Consider the following 18,984-nt stretch of genomic DNA (forward strand, 5'->3'; position numbering starts at 1 on the left):
CTGGTTGGAATTTCTTAAACTAACAGAGAAATGTTTTGATAGCACAGCACCAAACAGAATTGAAAAAAAAAAATTATAACAGGTTTCTATGAATATTTCTCCCCTCTCTATTGGCCGACCAAACAGATAGCCCTGCCCTCAAACTCACATTATTGGTGTTACTATGCTGGGCTAATCGGAATTCCCAAACAAACAGAGCAATGGGTTGATAGCAGCTCAAAGCCACTGTTTTTACATGTTTTTTGTTGTTGATTTTTAGCATGTTGCTTACTTATTATACATAAAGCTGGAATAGAAATTAAGCATTTCAGCAGCAAAAAATACACACTGCTCCTTAAAAAAAAAAAAAAAGTTTTTTTGTAGTAGACTACTTATGACTGAAAAAAATTTGAGCAGATCTACTCTTCTTGTTCCTTGCATTTATTGAAGTCTAACACTAATATAGACATATAGAAAGTCTTGGAAAATCAGCAATCATGTTACAACTGGCTGTAAAAATGAAAAATGTTCTGCTGATGCGTGTTAACTGCTCAAATTATTATTTTGCTATCTGCGCTAAGAGTTTGCTAGTAAAAAAAGACATAACAAAAACAGCCAAAGAGCCGTCCTCTACTCTCTTCCTCTAACAGAGAGAGAGAGTGAAATCATCTTTGAAGCTGTTCATTAATACAGTAAGACCTCCTGAACAGACAACAGATTCTCTTCTGAAACTGCCACAGCTACTTATGTGGTCAAATAAAGTATGTCTGCTGATGTGCTGATGAGTTGCGTTTCTTTTCATCGCAATGACCTTAGAAGTTCATCGCATATCCGGAGTGTAAAATTCCATTAACTTTGCTATTTCTTCATTTCAGTCAAAGTGCTGCTTTCTGCATTTTTACAGTATTGAAATCCAGTCAAAATGAAAAAGATTTTTTTCCATATAAGTCTCTCTCTTCTTTCTCCTCCCATTTCCCAAGTCTTGACTTCATGTCTCCACTTGTCTGATGAAGGCTGAAAGCTCTTTGGTCCCTTTTACAGCACAATTTATTCTGGATCAAATGACAATGATTTAGGGGATAAATTCTTCCCAAGCAGATGTTTAAGGCCACCCTCCCATTATCCCCTCCAGCTTAGAGAAAGAACAAGAGAATGCTTGGCTTTATATACGTTTATCTCCTTTCTTTGAGTTAAACAGTGTAGTTAATTTATCAATTTCTGTGTTTCTGAATAGACAGGAAGTCCAGAGAGCAGAAGTGAAATGTTGTACAGTCAATAGAGTGCAAGTTCATTTTTAAGAATCTAGGAAATAATTAATATATAGTGTAATTGTAGATTTGAAAATCATGCTTTCCCTCGTTATGGTTGAATCACGGAAGCTACACCAGTTACTTTTGCCAAAAGATCAAATTCTATTTATAATTTAATCATCTATCAGACACAGAGAAACAGGCATAGCAGAATAAGGCTATAGGTGAGGAGGTCTTCATTCCAGATTTCTCTGTTCCCATTTCTCCATTCCCTCATGCCATCTGTATGCATTCAAATATATGCATTTAAAACTCCATAAGATAATACAACTGATTATGAATATTAATAAAGAATAATAATACAGATATATAATATTAAATAATGAAATTATAATAAAAGATTAAATTGTAGTCTTCATGTTAGCTTCTTTTTTCATTTCTTTTTTAAAGGCTGTTTATGGTCAATGCTTGGTGCCATTTTCAGTCATATCACAACTTATTTTGTATTGAGAAGGAAATGTGTTTCCTTAGCAGATGAGACAACATTAACAAGCAGCAGTATTCTTATCTTAGGCCCATTGAGGTGGGTCAGTGATGGGATTGACTTGCCTGTTTACCAGAACCTGGTGCTTTTCTCTGAGAAAGATTTGGACGTCTTATCCCTGTTTAGCATAATTTAGCTTGCTGTCATTGATGATTTATTACCCGTGCACGCTGTCTGAGGCATTGGAGAGATGAGCAGTGGTTATGGGTTTCACTGGCAGTGTGTGTGTGTGTGTGTGTGTGTGTGTGTGTGTGTGTGTGTGTGTGTGTGTGTGTGTGTGTGTGTGTGTGTGTGTGTGTGTGTGTGTGTGTGTGTGTGTGTGTGTGTGTGTGTGTGTGTGTGTGTGTAGTTGCGTGCGTGTGTGCGTGTGTGTGTTGCCATTCCATAACAACTCAGTATTCAGTCAAGAAGAGTTTTTACAAATTATCATAGAAACCTTGAGAGGAAAATATAGCCCTCATTTGACCTCATCTAATCCTCTGAGAAAGCAAAGTCAATGATGAAGGACTGAAGGACAAGCTTTTAAATCTAATGTTTGGCCTCACATTCATCAGCTACAGTTAACAAAATGATAAATATTAAGGAAAATCCACATTTTAGGAAGAAATTGGTTGAGATATCAGGTCTTCCTGTTTAAGGCATGAAGATTAGGGAGTACCTGCAACGGACTCTACTGCCTAAGAATTCTGCATAAAGCTCCAGAGATTTCACATGCATGTCTTTCACAATATTCTAAAGACCCCCTGTCCCCCTGCAATGGTGCTTATGAAATATTTTGGCTAATTTCAGAATGATTTGAACTGCTTTATGCTTTACTATGCCATTATTTGCTTTCAGTTCGAGGAAAGCACCAATATTCCAATTCTGGCTGGTATCGATAGACTGATAACTGTCTTCATGTTAGTCAATTTGTCTTAATAAATGAACAATAAAAAGCTAAAAATCTATTATTTTCATTTTAAAGTTAATTTAGGCATCACAACATTATGAAAAATCTATATTCATGTTAAGATTTGCTAAAGGTTACATTTGCACTGTTATTAAATGATTAGTGTTTTTAAAGATTAGCTTTGACGGTGAAGTATGTACGGTTTTTTAAATGTTAAAATACATTGAGCCCCCCTGGCACCATCTAAACCAGAGGTCTTCAACCCTGCTCACGGGGACCCGCTGTCCCACAACCTGCTTCAGTTCACCTGACATTGAGGGTCTGCTCAGATCTTTACAGTATAGTTTTTTAAAGAAATGAATACTTTTATTTAGCAAGGATTCATTCAATTGAAAATGACAGTAAACACATTTTATGCTTGTATATTTTATAACTGCTTTTTTGTCAAAATTCTTGAATCTGATTGTGTTGAATATTTAGATAAAAATAAATGCCATCATGGTGACCCACAGGCTTGCCCTCCATTCTTATTTTAGAGTTAGCTTGATGGTGTTGATGTGAATGAGTTCAGATCAGCAGTCCAGGGGGTTTCATAACTGATACGAGAAATGAGGATGTTTGGGGGAGAAATAGGTATTTTAATGGGATTTATTAATTCTTAGTGGAAAAATATTTCCACCCTGAGGGAAGTATGCACACATCATGAGTTCAGATGTTCAGTTGTGTTGACGGTCTGTGCGGGGAGCTAGCCTTGTTGAGTTCAACACAATACACCGATAACAACACAGGACAGCTTTTATTAGCTGATATTGTGGATGCAAAAGGTTCTCTGGGAGTTTCTTTTTTTACACTTTAGACTGGGGGATCTTTGTTAAATCTGGCCTGCTTCCTAAACAAATAATGCCACAAGTGCTTAAGAGTGACATTAGTTATACTGACATTGTAGTCCAGCTGTATAGAATTGTGGTTTCAGTATGCATGAATAATTTGAATGAGGTCTCAGTGGAGCAGAAACAAACATGTTTCATGTAGTTTATGTGGATAATCCAGTTTTTGTACCAAAGTTTGTCTTTTCACTAACAAGTTAACTTTCTTTTTGACAGTGTGATCCAACACAGCTGGTAACCTGATATTGTTTGCATATGATATGATATATGTTATCCATTAATAACGAGTTGTATATTGTCTCGAACAGCCAATCTGCTAATGGGACGTGCACACAGCTCATTCCAAACATGTGACGGGGAGTGAGCACATAATTCAGGTCTTTGGACAGAATTGCTGATTTAGAAAGTGCCAGCAGTAATACATGGCAGCTGGTTTGGGGCGTTTTCGATTATCTGTTTCTTTTTCCTCTGGCGAACAGGCACTGTGATGGGGTGTGAGGATGGGGGCTCAGCTTAGAGTTTATGATTTAGCACGAGGGAAAAAAACTGTTTCAGCTGGGAATTTACTTCTGAAACTTCATAGGTCTTTCTACAGTAAAAGATATAATTAGTCAAGGAATATCAACAATCTTAAAGCAAGTGTCCAATATATTTTCGTGGGCTACATACATAAATTTTAATTGTTTTAAAAGGATTTAATTTATGAGAGGCTGCACACCTTGGTAGTGTTGCATAAGACTGTTAACACTGTCCTCTCCAGCAATAATTTTTTTAAAGCTGCCAGCGACCACCAGAATTTTTTTAACATTTTCACAAAAATTTCATGGCCCTCAGAATATTTTTTTTTATAAATATCTGAGCATGCGATATAAAAAAAGAACAGAGCCTCTGCTTTAAAGCATTCTATTTATTCTAGCTTCATGCATTCTTTTTGTATCAACACTTAAATGTGGGCAACATTTTGAACAAAATAGCTGAGTGCTCCCTCCTGTATATCAGTGAAAACAAGGATTGGCAGAAATTTCCATCAATGGCAGAGAAGCGTTGTGTCATAAACACAAATTACTTTAATATTCTGTCAATGGCGGGGAAAAAGTTAAGTCGGCATTAAGCAGAAGTCATGCTAGTCTTTTCTTCCTTGTTGTGAAGTATATCTAAGTGAAACGGCTTCTGAAATGATGAAAAAAATCTAGAGCAGGATTTGATTTCATTCTTCAGAAATTGATTGGATCATAGGAAGTTGGGTGTTGCATACTAATTGGAGGCAGATCTGAATGCCATGCCATTACAGTTTAACCCCATTCTCCGCCAAGACACATGTTAGAAGAGAATCAAAGCCGTTTCAAGGAAGAGGGAAGTTATTTATTTATTTTATTAATGATTTTTGATTAAAGGGCATATGCATTTTAAATTTGAATCTACTTGAACCCATGGAAACTATCTTTAAAAAAATAATAAACAAGGATCTTTAAAGCATTTTAAACACATTTTTAGAAACCATATGCACGGCATGAATTTCAAATATTTAAAAAATTTAAAAGTTACACTTCAAGTTCACACAAAAGTTAAAATTCTGTCATTAATTACCTGCCCTTATCTCAATCCAAACCTGTACATTTATCTTTCTTCTTTGCAACACAAAAGAAGATATTTTGAAAAATGAACTATCCGTTTAATGAAATTGCATTTCCTTTTTTAAATGTTCAGACCGTCATTTCACATAATTTCACATGGTCACATGGTTTTCCAATGACATGAGGGTGAGTAAATGATGGCTTGTTATTTATTTTTGGGTGAAGTGTCCCTTTTAGCCAAGCCAGCTTTATGTAAATAAATGTACTATTTCACATTTAGGGCCAGATTTCCTAACAGCTTGCGTCAACGCAAACCCTCTTTTGGTGTTAAAGAACCACTGTCAGGATTTTTTTAAGACATGCAGTGAAAAATTAGCGCTGAAAAGACGTGGACAAGGTTATTTTTGCGGCTGACCTTATTGAATATGCATTTCTAGGAGATTCCCTTTCAGACACATACTTTGTGGGAGGAGAGTATTTAAATTAATCATGCAAGGTGATTTACTAAGGTTTGTGCTCTTCAATTTAACGGTATTTGCGGTATTATTTACCATCCAATAAAAAGCATGTCTTAAACCAAACGCTATAACTGGCAGATTGCGTTACGGAAATGATCAGGCTGTGTTTGTGTTCTTTAATTTACACTTGTCAGTAGATCACGAGCATAACTTTCCACTCTCATCGGCGCTTTTTTGGAATTGTGCTCTCATCCTAATTTGCCATGTTTAGTAAATCTGGCCTATAATGACTAAATATGGACCACAAGATGTTATACAGCAGAATCTTAAAAAAGTGATGCTTCTTGCGAAATTTACCAGAATGGTTTCATCTTACTGTGATAAAATATTCTCAATATATATATTTTTTTTTGGAATCATGGAATTTTTAATCAAGGTGTCAGTTCAAAGGTTCATTGAATCAGTCTGTCATCAGAAGTGTAACTTAATCCCCTTATTTGTTAGACCAAGATTTTGTTCTATTCCAAACATTTCTTTGATCATCCAAGTCTGAACATCATCAGAACGCACTTTATTCGCCAAGTGTGCATAAGCACACAAGGAATTTGGTTTGAATTCTGGTATGGTATGGTTTTCAAGGAACTGTTGCTTTGCAGGGTGACTGTTCTGAGATACAGTACCTCCGGAGGTTTGAATAGGGTCTGTTTGAAACTGACACAAGCGGATATAGGACTTTGCTGTCGGTCATGTTGGGTGTCAAGGATATAATCACAGACCAGTGACTGTAATCAGAGTGTGGCTTGAGCGTCTCCTGTTACAGTAACCGCTCCACCGCGTCATAACATGTTGCACCTTCATTCTACAGGCGTGACTCACTGCTCCTCGCTCGTGCCTTCAATAATGCACTGTTTGTTATGCCTGGTATAGCCTTCTATATTTAATCTGTGAACTATGTGCTCTAGAAGGAACTGATCTCACAGTCGCAAAGACGTTGTTATGCAGAGAGTCAATTGTTTTGACAGCTTTTCTGCCCACATTAGGCCGACTTTGATCTGAAAGGCCATTCGCATGTGCTATTGATTGATCTTTCTCTTGGGCCTGAGTTTCCATTTCTCTTACAGAGCTGTGGGAAATAGATGGGTCAAACAACAGACCTGCAGGTACTCCAGTTTCAAGAGAGAGAAAAATCTCACTCTTTATTCATCTTGAATCCCAAACCCCCCTTTTATACTAAAGGACCTCAGATTGGAGCTTTCAACAAGGGGGCTTTTGCGTGATTGGCAGGCTGGTGTTTTTTCATCATTTCCAAACCCTTTGTGAATAAGGTTATCTTGACAGTTGCAAAAAAGAAAGTTAGGTTTAGAGTTGATAGATGAAGCCGAGAGCCAATTATTTTTGTTAGCGTAAAAGTCTAAACAAATGGCAGTCACAGACCGAGGGTTAGACTCTGAGAGCAGACTGTTTATTCTCCTGATCTGAAATGAAAGGCTTGGCAATTTTTTTTAAGCTGTTATCTTTTAAGCTGTTGTACATTCTCTCTGGGTTTGTATCAGCCTTCAAGGCACCATATCTTAATAAACAGGAAACGGTAAACTCTGAAGTGCTCTTTCTCACTAATTCTTTACAGTGACTCATGGGTAATGAGGGGTGTTATGTGCCCTTTTTGACAGTTGCAACCATGAGTCTCTCCCCTAAATATATGCCCTGATGTGCAAAAACAGCTCGAAACATTATAACATCACATTGCTTGAAGAATGAACTGATAATGATAGTTCTTAAAAAGAAAAGATGGGAAAGAGACACTCACTTATAAAATCCTTGGAGGCGAATTCACTAAATGGTTGTGCCACTTTTGCATGCTGTATTCTTATACGAGAACCACCTGCAACCTGACCAGGTGCTTAATGACGTATCATTAGTAACTGTAATATCGTAATATTAGTAAAATACGTATCATGTTCGGTAATAGCCGATCAGCTGACTTTTTGTTGTGCTTCTATAGGAATTAATATGGTAAATGTGAGTGCAAGAGTGTAAGTTTTTGAAAACGGTCTCTGTGTAAACAGCAAAAACGGAATCTCTGAAAATGATGACGTCATGCACATTCGTATTACGTGTTCAATCTATAGTGCCTTATCACCATCGTTTTGACAATGGTGTCGTCTGTACGTGGAAAACTCAAAAGGAAAACTTTTCCGTTTTAAGCATATTGTTGTCGTGTAAACGTACCCTTAGAGAATACAAATGCATCCACCTCAAGGGAGCTTTTACCATTTTTTTTTTATTTGCATCTTTTTGCAAATAAAAAAGGCAGGTTTTTGAAAATTGTTTGAAAGAAGTCTCTTATATTCAAAAATACAGTAAAAAGTCTAATTTTGTTATATATTATTACAATTTAAACTAAGGGTTTCTATTTTAATGTTTTATTTAATTTATCAATTCATTATACATGTCTTTACTGTCATTTTTGACCAAATTAATATGCATCCTTGAATAAAAGTATTAATTTCTTTCAAGAAAAATCTTACTGACCCCAAAACTTTTGAACAGTAGTGTACATTCTCTATCACTGTTTCGCGATTATTATATCTAAATTAGCTGAAAATGCATGTTCAAATGTGTCAAATTACCTCATTCACAAATCCTGCACTGTTACCGGACTTGCATAATTTCTTTAGTGAATACAAAAATATAAACATAAATATCCCATACATGCCTGTAACATAAATTTAAATATCCCCTCGCATACATATAAAGTCACTATCACCAATATTTGTGAATGTCCCGTTTTCAGTGAGTGAGTGGGAGTTTTCCTTGAGTTCAAGCTGTTATATCACATTACAGGAAAGCTTTAACACATACTTCGCCAGTTCACAAATAGCTCCAGCTGTCTCAATACACAAAATCTTATTGTGCAAATTGAACAAGATTTCCTGGGGGCAACAGAAATCTGAAGTCACATCACAGAGGAGGTTTTATATGCCTTTTGTGGTAAACAACTGTCTCTTTGTCCAAATGGCCCTCTGTTTGTTTGAAGCTGATACTTGTTCCCCAGCACCTGATATGGTCTGTAAGTGCCAGATGATAATGCTAATATTTGGAATCTGTAGACAGACAGTACTGTCATTCATAACCAGCTACCACAGTTCATGGATAAACATAGAGAGTTTCTTATCATATCCGTGGTCTAGATGGGCAGGGAAGCTCCCAAACTAATCTTATTAACTCCAAGCATCTGTTTTCCTCTCTTTGAAAGGATGATAGTGTCTATGGGAGGAGAGCAGCATCAGCTGTGCATAATGGGAGGTTGTTTGTTTTTGTGTTTATCCTTTCCGACAGGACGGGGAACTACTCGCGAGGAAGGAAATGCCAGATCCGTGTGCTGAACTAAACTTATATTTCCCTCTTTTGAAAGCCATAATAAACTCAACCAAGTGTGTAAACATGAAAGATAAGCCCTTGCAAGATATACTTATGCTTGCCTTTGAAATCCATCCAGCTACCATAAAAAGCTAAATGTGTGCCAACTTCGGCCTGCGTTCCTCCACCTGCGACAGTAAGGCTTACAAACAGCCTGTAGTCTAAAACTGACAGAGCAACCCACTAACCCACTGCTGGCATCTGCATTCCTCAGGCCTGTCCGCTGAATGAACCGATAAGCTCCTCAATAAACTTCAATGACTGATCTTTCAAACCATGCCACATAATGCATTTTTTTCTCGAATGATTAGAAATCAGCCGTACTTTAAATTTGTGGCTGTTGCGCTGTCCCTAGGAATGGGAATCAATCAGGAGCCATTCCGATTCTGATTATTCTTGGTGATTCTGGTAATGGTTAAGAAATATTTGAAAAACAGAAATAAAACAATTAAATATATTGACTGTTAAGCAAACAAAAAAGTGTTTTTATTTATTTATATAAAATAATACTGACAGTCAGGAACTAAACCTAAATATTAACAGCCTTAGGAACAACATAACTCAGTATAATTTATTGGGAATAGGAATTCAAACCCTGTGTTTATAATTCCTTCAAAAGAACTGGCCTATAAGAGTCAAGACTAAGAGTTTGCTGGTGGTTATGCTGTGTTGTGATTCTCTCAAAAGAACTGGCTCATAAGATTCATTCATCAAGAATCTGACTTTACTGGTCATGCTGTATGTTTGTGATTCACTAAAAAAGAACCAGCTTATAAAATAATTACCTCGGGATTCAGATTTCACTGGTGGTGCTGTATGTCTTTTGATTTTCTAAAAATAACTGATTTGAGTCTTTTAATCGAGAATCGAGTGTCACTAGTCGCTCTGTATGTTTCATACTGAATAGCAATGCAGGGAAAACTGTGGTAAAGTATGTTAATAGAACCAAATGTCATTGAAATTAGCTTGGATCCCAAACCTATCTGTCCTTGGATCCCAAACCTATCCTACCTCACCTCATGTGTAGCCCAACTTTCAAAATCAATTCGAAAAGTAAATGTCACAAGCTGTGTTTGCCACCTCCAATAAGAATCATTCACACCCGTGTGATCATTCCTGACCCTGGACCAGAAGAGCTCCAATCATCTAAGGCGGCTTTATTGAAAGAGACTGAACCCGACGTGCTATACGTGTTTTGTGGGTGTAAATGATTTCTAATTAGATGAGCACTCAATTACAGCGATTGCTCTCTCAGAGTAAGTTAAGCAAATTGATGAGGCTAACGCTCATTCCAGAGGGAGATTAATTGAGGCTACGTAGAGTCTTCACCCTTCTGTCTGGAGATAAGGACCACAGACACCCTGCTGAAGCCAGGAAGACATGGAATAATGGGGGTTGGGCACCACAAAGAAAGAGGTTCCTTGAGTCTTTTGTGTCCAGGGTTTGTTTGATAAGATATGAATGGAGCCCTTGTTGATAATTGGGTGTCGTTCTCTTCTGTTCTTCGGACAGAATGTGATGAGACCGAGGGAAAGTTAGGAGAGCGCTGTGGATATCTTTACTGAGAAAGGGAGAGATAGACACAGAGCATCTGGTGGTGAGATCCGGTTATTGTTAGAGCAAAGGAAAGCCCCAGCTTCACTGGGCCTTGACCAGTTACTCTCCACAGCCAGCAGAATGGAAACGGAATAAGGATGAGGCTGTTTTGAGCTCTTTGGGGGGACAAATCGACTCAGAGCAGGAAACAGTTACAATGGGATAGATGCCCTCGGATGTATTATAAATGTCAGTCATTATTAGGATAATTACACACACACACACTCATTATTATTATTATTATTATTGTTTTTTAATTGTAAAAAAAAAATGATCAGAATAAATGTTTGGCCTGCCTTTTTAATGACAGGAAGGGAATTTACTGAATTGCAATTCAAGAAAAGTTCAATTCAGAATGCATTATGGGAAATTAAGTTAAAAAAATTATATAAACCCTTCAAACTTCACAGCTTTTACACTTTTTTAGGGTTTTTTAGACTTTTTTTAAAGAGCTGCTTCATTTTAATTCATTCCTGTTTTTCACTGTAAAGCTGCTTTGAAACAAACTAAATTGTATAAAGAGCTCTATAAATAAAGGTGACTTGATTTTTTTCAAAACTTAAAGCTTAATTTGTCTTCTCCCTTCACCCACTTTGACTACAGCACCGTCTTACACAAACATGGTGGGTATGTGAGACCTGTCACTGATTACATGATAATAAAAGCGTCTCATTGCCGAGATCCTGAGAAAGCATGGTATCTGTGTGTCAATGTGGAAGACAACTGCTCAGTTTTGGAGGACACATGAAATTTGTTCCTTTCAGAGCCGGAAAACCTACACTCTTAGCTAGGTTATGCAGCAATGCCATAGAAGAACCATTTTGGGTTTTCTCAAATAACCTTTTGGTGAAAAGTTCTTTTAAAGAACCATTTTTTAGTGCAAAGAACATTTTAATAATCTTAAGAATCTTGTGTGCAGTGAAAAGATACAATGGATCTTAAAGGTTCTTCGTGGAACCATAGATGCCAAATTATGAACCTTCATTTTTAAAAGGAAAGAGAAGCTAAAAAAAACAAAACACTCCCCTAGGGGCCCCCTAACCAGGTCCTAGCCACACCTAGTGCTTACAGCTTCAATAGATGGACTCTGATCCAAGGAGAATTTCAGCCATATTTCTGGCTGTCTTTTTGACTCAGTGTTGTAGTGTGCAGCTGTGATGGAGTAATTAACCGTGTGCAACAGACATGTTATTAGAAGCAGTGTTTGGGTACGATTTTTCTGCAGGATGCGGTGTCTGATCTGGAAGCAGTTCTCTGTGTAAAGGCCTGGACCATCAGTATTCCCACAGTACGGTGTAGCGCCTGTAGGCATGGCAATTTGTCTCAGCTTCACCAAAAAACAAACCCAGGGGAAACAGTGCAAGGCTGGACTTGTAAACGTGGCAAGGCTGATAGAAAAGACCCAGAGTTATGACTTGTGTAAAAACAGCGGCTTCATGTGATGACTTTTCTAACTAACCTGGAAGGCAAGGCAAGCGTTTGTGCTCAAACATGCATTAACATACATGAACTCCCCCTTTCCACCATACACACACAGGCATACATACAGACTTTTGAGCTTATATGTTCGCTTTGGAAACATGATGCTGCCTGCTCATCACATTTCCCTGTGGTCTTTCCAATCAGTTGTGTAAAGTACAGGAAATATAGGTCAGACAGCAGATGTGCTCTCGACTACAGGACAAATCACACCCTCTTTTCAACGTGTCAGGATCAAACGCCATAGCCGGGGGGGACAAAATTCTGCTTTCTAAACATCTCTAACCTTTCTAGAGGAGAGGAAAAGTGGGAAACGGATACCACTGTGCTCCATGGTGGTGTATGTTTGGGTCTGGAGTGTGTACGTGTTTCTAGAAATGTTTGTGAATGAGCTTACATGTACAGTGGTGGTCGGGAATTAATGGCACCCCTGGTAAATATGATCAAAAATGGCTGTAAAAAATAAATCTGCATTGTTTATCCTTTTGATCTTTCATTCAAAAAAATTGCAAAAATCGAACCTTTCATTGAAGTAAAAGTATTGCAGAGATTGTGATGCTTTTTATACAACTGTGGCCATGGAAGTTATTGAAACACCTGTATTCAGTGATTTGGAGGGGTGTCCCAATACTTTTGGCAATATAGTGTGGATATATATCATTTAAGGGTCAGTGACGCGAATAGGAAGTTTGAGATGAGGAGTGGGACTTTTTTGGAAAAAAAGGTCTTGAAATGTAATATTTGTGTCCATATGGTTTCATGGATATCTGAATGGTATTTTTACAGGTTTATACAAACTCTAAAAATGTTTGGTTGAATACCCTTCATGTAAAAATTAGTTAAATATTTTCCTTGCATCTGAAAACTAATTTTTTTATCTTCAAAAATGTATTTCAAAGTAAACAAAAAAAAGTATATATATCACTACTCATTTTCTTTATGAGTTGCATTTGATTTTAATTGTATTTTTAAAAGATCTGTAACATATCCTGAGCGTAAAAAGTGAGCAACATTGACAGATTGCAGGTATGTTTCAGTGTAAAAGAGCGCCACAATGGGGAGAAATTATAGAAAAAAACATCTATGAGCAGATAAAGTATCAGTGATATACTCTCTCTCTCTCTCTCATTCCAGTCATGTGCTTACTACAGCAACGCCATCACATTCTCTTATGACACATTCATTGAGACTGACCTACATCACTTTGGATGATAACTGCAGCTTTAAAGAGAAGATGGATAGTTTGATGGATGGATTAAATTTTTTCCTTTTCATCCGCTGCAATTCTGGCATGCAGGTTCACTCTCCTTGAAAGTGCAGTGCCTGCCTTTGCATGATCCAGCAGTTATCAGATCAACCACTAGGGGGTAGCAGCGTTCTCATGTCAGATTACCCCGACTGATTGAAATCCTTTATTCTGAAAGATTCATTCACTCACTCGAGTAAAAACATGCATTCTCACATTCTTTTAGAGTGATACTAATACGTTTTCAAAAAGCTGTAATCAGCTCTTCACGCACGCCTCTTTGAGAGGGTGCTCTTTTTTGTAGGAATTTATACGACATACTGAAAGATGCTGATTTGTTCTTATTTCCCTTTAAATAAGCCTCTAATCACATAAAAACAATAATTAAGAGTCAATTATTCTTGAGTGCCTGGAGGAGAAAAGAGAGAGAGCATGATTTTTATTTTCTGAACAGAAGTTCTCATTCTCATTCTCTTGTTAAGCACCATGTTGGTCAAATCTCCTTTGATCCCAAAAAGATGCCCGATCTCTAGTGACCCCATACGCAAACCCTACTTGTCCTAACAACATACCCTTATCCTGGGTGGGATTGTGAAATGCTGATCTGGCAAGGCAGCTCATCTGGAATGCTGTTCCCTTCATCTATGTTCCCCTGCAAATGAGTGGGTTAACTTACACATTAGCACAGATTAAGGGTACAAATGAGACCTTGTGTCACTAATGGGGGTCAAAAGAGGGGAAAAGGGTGGAAAGGAAAGGGCGAACACCTTAGGGGACTAGGAAACTGTAGCTCTGTTCTTTTGAGCTTATCTGGGTATATTTTGGTTGTTGCACATGAATGTTTGCTTATTTGACCTATTATCTCCGATGTGATGTGGTGGGATACATATATTACATTATAATTGTTATTTTATTTATGTTATTCAATATAATGTTAAATTAATGTTATTTTAATTCATTTTTATTTCATTCATTTATATTATTTAATGTTGTTTCTATTTTTCTTTATCTTTTATGAATTAGGTGCTTAATGGTTATTCATGTTATTTTGTTTGTTTATTTATTATTAGTAGTATTTTTACAATTTTGATCACTTTTTATTTTTAATTTTTAATTAATTATTTAATTTAGTTTTACTGCTGATAAATGGATCAGGCAGTGTGACAAAGGCATTTCTGAATGTATAAATAGTTAATGTCATCTTGTCAATTAAAACACCATAAAACTGCAAAACTACTTGCATTGAAAGCAAATTGGAGGATGGCCCAATTAGGAAAAACATTACTATGCTACTGTGGTTTCTATGTATCCAGCCTTTGCTCTGGGCAGGGGTGGTGCAGTCTCCATCTGAATGTTTATCTTCGGCTCTAAGCGACGTGCTGAGTCTCTCGCCCCGACCTGTTGGGTGTTTACGTGTTGACACTCGCTACGCTGGGACTCACATTCCTGGCAGAGACCTTCTTGAAGTTGGCATGTTAGTAAAAGACTATTAGGGGTTAAGTTTAACTTCCAGTTTTCACTTGAAAACTTTAGTGAAAAAAACATCTGTGACACTTCCCCTTTTCAGACCACTTCCACTTTTGTAGATTTTCTAGAGATTTATATAAAATGTGTTATTGTTGCATTCAGTTATTTTTATTTATTTATTTTTCAAATGTTTTTTTTTTCACACTATTTGCAGTCAGTCGTGATCGATTCGTTCAACTAGCGTGTGTGAACAATACTAAGGCAAAAGGAATAGTATTTGGTCATGTGATTTCAACATGGGCACCCACGTGAGGCAAACTGCTATAAAATAAAACGACCTACTGATTTTTTTGATTGTTAAAAAAATACAGAGGGCATCTTAAAAGTTTAAAATCCCATCAAATCACACTGCAAATGTTCCATCCATGAGCCTTGAAACATTGTGTTGTAGATCTCGTGTAGAAGGTCAAAGTTCTGAGCCTTCTGGACCCACATTTTCCCCAGCCCGGATGAGGGGGAGAGGGGAAAGGTGATTTCCTCTTGGACAGCATGACAGGGCTTCCTGGAAGGGTCGTCCCTCCCTAAGAACAACTGCATCCTGCTTTGAGAATGAAACGAGACTCAGTAGAGCCACATATGTTGTGAAAACCAGCATGGTGAGCCATCTTGAACCAGTGCTAAAGAGTCAGCGATTATATTATCAAAATGAATTTGATTAAGTCACTCTAGGGAGTAGGCGGTCCATAGTTAGTAGGAATAATTATGAAGTCACCTTGCGTTTATTGATATGGTTTTCTGAATTTCACTGGGTATATTGTAGGCTTTTATAGGCCATGACACAAACACAAAATAGATAGAGAATATGAAAGTGAATGTTGATCATGTGTTTTTCTCTTTAATACACCCTCTTGGCAAGAATCCTTGAGTGAACTGTAAATGGAAAGAAAACAAAATAGAAAGTGAAAAAAGAGAAGTGTGTGGGGGAGTTTGTGTGTGTGGTTGTGCCTGTACTGTATGCAGTCATTTTTGCTGCTTTTGGAAATTGTGCCCTATCAGGAGCAGCAGCTGTCAGGGCAGGACGCGACTCAGCTCTTTGTGCACTGTTGATGGTAAGTTGCTCTTTAGTAAGCTGTTACTAGGAAGCATTCGTTTACCTCAAAGTGGTTTGATGTGGACACTTTTACGCATGACTCTACTTCATATAGTTGAACTAAAACGGATAGATGGTTGGTATGTAAGTAGGTAGGTAACAGTTAGGTTGGTTGGTTGGTTTGTTGTTCAGTTTAGTCGGTTGGTTTGTCAGTTTGCTGTGCAGTTTGTTTGTTCTTTCATTCAGTTTGTTAGTTAGCAACTAAAGCTAAATTATTATAATCTGACCATGATTCAAACCAGTGAGTTAGTTAGTTAGTTAGTTAGTTAGTTAGTTAGTTAGTTAGTTAGTTAGTTAGTTAGTTAGTTAGTTAGTTAGTTAGTTAGTTAGTAATGTAAGACAGATTATTAAGGAGTCTGACCAGTCAATTGAGTGAGTTAGTTAGTTGGCATTTGGATGGTTTGTTGTTTATTTTATTTTAATTTATTAGTCAGTTGGATGTTTAGTTTATTAGTCAGTTGTTTTGTAGTTAGTTAGTAATCCAAGCCAGATTATTAAGGGATCTGACTGATTAAAACCAGTTAGTTGATTGGTTTGTGGTTTAGTTTAGTTTAGTTCAGTTTAGCCGTTAACACTGCTGCACTGTGACATGCATAATATTACAGTGAATATACGCTATATAAACATTATGCACAATATTCAGTATAAAGGAAGGTATCTAATGCTGAAATTAATTTTTAATTGCACACCACATTAATTGGCCCAATTTTAATTGCACACCGTATAGAACCTTTTTAGGGCCTAGTTCAAATTCAGTTGAAACTTGTTGTGCTGTGATGCTCTTCCCTTCTGAAAAGTTCTCAGCAGAAAGTCCAGCTGTGCATCTCCTCAGTTTAGAAGACGCTCTAACAGATGTCTGGAAGTTTGCCACTGTCCTCCTGCTATGTCCTCACCTGTCCCTCCCTCTGTGTGTGGAAGACACTGAGAAAGCCCCAGAGGACGGGCTCAGACTTCAGGAATCCTTCTCTTCCGTCTGCCATGTCCTTTTAAATATGCTTGGATTAGGATGAGGTTAAGATGCTTTAATTGAATTTACCCCTTGAACCCACACAAGCAAAGCTGGAGTAAAGAAGCAGAAGCTTTCTCACGGTGTGTCTCGAGAGATCTCAGCTATAACCCGATACTTCCAGTCTCTTTGGGGAGGTTACCCTGGCAACAGTATGAATGAACTGACAGCGTCTGTGCGTACATGTGCTTTTAATTAAAGAGAAGCAATAATTGAGACACTTAGTGGCAATTCAATGTCCCTTGTAGCACAGCAAACAACTTCTTCCTCCCCTTCTCTTCCTCTTCCTCTCTCACCTTTTTGCTCAACCATATCAACATCCGCAAAAATTAGCGGCTGTGTTTAGATAACCTCTTTTTCTACAGCCAAAGGTTTTATGAAATTAAAAAGATAGTTCACCTAAAAAATGATATTTGGTCCTTCATTTCTCATGTTACTTACTTTCTTTTTTCAGTAAAACACAAAAAGGGGTTTAAAAAGGGTTTTTTGTCCATACAATGTTGTTTTTGGACCCCACTGACTTTCATTATATGATCAAAAACAGTTAAACCTTCTTCAAAATATCTTCTTTTGTGTGTCCCAAAAGAATGAAAGTCCTACAAGTTTGTAACAACAGGAAGATGAGTAAATAATGACATACTTTTCATTTTCAGGTGAACTATCATTTTAGATAGATAGATAGTATAGATAGAAAAAGAATGTCACTTTCTTTGCACATTTTTTAGGTTTAAGTCAATCCTTGTCAGAAAAAGTGGCTTGGATTTGTTGTGAGTGTATCTTATCATGCATAGATGTCCAGAGTGTGTGGATTCGAAGAGGAAAAGATACATTAGTCATCAGATAATGACCTGGAATGACCAGAACGATGTGGTGGTGGAGAGCACTTTGTAGGAAACTCCATTAACAAACCTCAGTCAGTTAATTAGCTGTAGACGCAGCGGAGCATACAGACCCCGCATGTGGCTCTGAGCTTTGCGAAAGGCTTTTAGATGAAAGTGATGAATTGCTGTCATTGGGCTTGTTCTATACTTTATCAAATGATTAAATATTGAATGTAAAATAGACAGCTCTCGCCGCATGCAAAGGTCATTTTCCGATTGCCACATTAATCAAAATGCTTTTTCCTGTCAGCGGTGAAGAGAGAATTCCCAAAACAGCAGAGATGCGCTGTGTGGTGAAATGCTGCAGGCACGTGTGTGTGTGTGTGTGTGTGTGTGTGTGTGTGTGTGTGTGTGTGTGTGTGTGTGTGTGTGTGTGTGTGTGTGTGTGTGTGTGTGTGTGTGTGTGTGTGTGTGTGTGTGTGTGTGTGTGTGTGTGTGTGTGTGTGTTAGACACTGTAGGATGGGAATTGGCCTCTTCTGGAACCTTCCACAACCTCTTTTAGTTCATTCCGTACCGTATTTCCATTCATGCATCCCAGCAGATTGTATTCAATTCACAAGGATTGCATTTCCATTTTTCTACTTTACCTGCCTGGGATTGTGAAAGACATTTCCTCGTATCTCAAGGGTGGGATTTTAACAGAGACTTGTGCTGATGACATAAGGAAAATGGATAAACATTTATCCCACTCTTGAGAAACACTCTTATTTAGGTAACCATGGTGATAACAGAGCTGGAGAAACGGCCTTTCTTTTGTGTGGCATAAAACTAGTTAAAATACAACCAGGAAGAGAGAGGCCCAAAGGCGAGGAAATGCATCACCCTCAGTGCTGTCTGTGGTTATGCTACGACACACCCTCACACAGACACGTATAGACTCACACATTCTCGTAACTGACATCCTGAGCAGTTTGCAATTCACTCTTTGACAGCACATGGGGCCTGGCAACTGCTCCAGGATCCCACTTATCTGCTAAGGTAAAAGACTGATTTCTGTTAATATTTTACCATACCAATCTTTCCCCTTGAATGTTTCTGGTTTGTGTAATCTGCTAACTAGCTGTCATTTCAATAGAATCGGTTGTGGTTTGCGAGTTTTGGCTGTTGTGTTGAGCTGGGAGTGCTGTAGGTACATGTTGTGATTTAGTTGTTGGCTG

At 37.6% G+C, this 18,984-nt stretch overlaps 1 protein-coding gene across 6 annotated transcripts in view; it reads left to right on the forward strand.

Moving 5' to 3' along the window:
• septin12 (septin 12) overlaps positions 1-18,984 on the forward strand; it is a 63,319-nt gene that overhangs the window by 17,930 nt on the left and 26,405 nt on the right. Inside the window, exon 1 of one of the 6 annotated variants that reach the window (XM_077212554.1) lies at positions 15,744-15,898. The exons of 2 other annotated variants lie outside the window; for them this stretch is intronic. The gene's annotated coding sequence lies outside the window, so the exon portion shown is untranslated. Of the gene's footprint in view, positions 1-15,743; positions 15,899-18,628; positions 18,806-18,984 lie in introns of those variants that run through there. 3 more of the 6 variants (XM_077212553.1, XM_077212551.1, XM_077212552.1) reach the window with 3 other exon arrangements.

The sequence above is a fragment of the Siphateles boraxobius genome, unplaced genomic scaffold (genome assembly GCF_051911475.1).
Source record: "Siphateles boraxobius isolate OS27281-9 unplaced genomic scaffold, OSU_SipBor_1 66, whole genome shotgun sequence".
In the NCBI taxonomy this organism is placed as follows: Eukaryota; Metazoa; Chordata; class Actinopteri; order Cypriniformes; family Leuciscidae; genus Siphateles; species Siphateles boraxobius.